At 39.5% G+C, this 1,203-nt stretch overlaps 1 long non-coding RNA gene across 1 annotated transcript; it reads right to left on the minus strand.

The window, feature by feature from the left end:
- Window positions 1–494: 494 nt before the first annotated feature.
- Window positions 495–763, minus strand: LOC117908762. The gene is made up of 2 exons (XR_004650248.1): window positions 705–763; window positions 495–567 (listed from the first exon to the last, which is right to left on the minus strand). It is a non-coding gene; the product is annotated as an uncharacterized LOC117908762 (long non-coding RNA).
- Between the last annotated feature and the right edge of the window lie 440 nt (window positions 764–1,203).

The raw sequence follows: 1,203 nt of genomic DNA on the forward strand, positions 1-1,203 counted from the left end.
TGAGAGAAACAAGGTCTAATTGAAGAACAAGAAAGGTACAACTTATTAATAGGCCGGGCATGATCCATGCTAAACCTCACATGATGGAGCAATTAGGTTCATCTGCATAGCCCATGCTAGCAATTAAAACCTGTTGGCTTTGACAACAAGTCTTCGGAGCTGGCTTCGGATTAGGCTTTGGCTTTTCATCACCTTTGCCCTTGTCAACTTTTTCCTTTACTTCTTACACGCTTACAAGAGTCGCATACCCAAGCTTCTTCCTCAAAAAGTGGGTCAAGCTAGCTGAATCAACTCCGTCTCCAATCACCACAACCCGATCTTTTTCTGCTCCTTCTATAGCCACTGATATCACACTTGTCACATAATCACAGAAGCCCAAAAATCGATCGACTGGGACTATGAATAAATGATTTGAAATAACAAGGCTTTATACTTTCTGTGAACTTCTTGTGGAAAGAAGAAAAATAGTGTTGAAATGTGTATCATACCTTCTCCAACTGCAGCAATCTTCATGGCTTTGGTTCTGCATTTGTCACAGTTCATTTGCACTTTCACAATTATCTTTTGCTACACCATCACACAAGGAACATATCCAAATATGTTATAGCTATAATTTCATATGCTTCTTTTTGGATCCAACTAGAACAGATTAAGCTACACAATAAACAAAAAGCATCAATGGAGTTCCAGATCAAAAGGCTCACCTTCATGTTTTGTAATAGGCGAACACAAGGCAACTTTTTTGAATCTCTGACTGAATCTCGGTGAACTTAATTGGCAATGATGCAGAAGGGGAAGACTGACTTCCTCTTATATATGAGAGTTTCAGGGCAAACTTCTTCTGTTTAACTTCGAATATAGCCAGATCTATTCATAATAACTTTTGAGATTTAGACAGTGTATCTGACCATCTCAACACTGCAGTTCTATAGACAAAGTCAATATTCATCCAGCATGTGCAAGTAATTTTCTAGGCTGTGAGTGGTATGTCCTTACTTGATTAATTTATTCCCCGCCAGCTTGCAATTCATGAAAACTCAATGCCCAACAGTGACTTTTATCAAGAAAATCAAACTTACTAGAAGCTAAATTAGAGCCCGGTTCAAAGTCGCTGTATCGGTCATTGACTCGGAGGGTCGTGGGCATATCAGTCTCGGTGTCTCGATTTGTAGGGAATTAAACCGAATTCCCAACCCGTGAGAA

This window comes from Vitis riparia, chromosome 19 (assembly GCF_004353265.1).
Source record: "Vitis riparia cultivar Riparia Gloire de Montpellier isolate 1030 chromosome 19, EGFV_Vit.rip_1.0, whole genome shotgun sequence".
In the NCBI taxonomy this organism is placed as follows: Eukaryota; Viridiplantae; Streptophyta; class Magnoliopsida; order Vitales; family Vitaceae; genus Vitis; species Vitis riparia.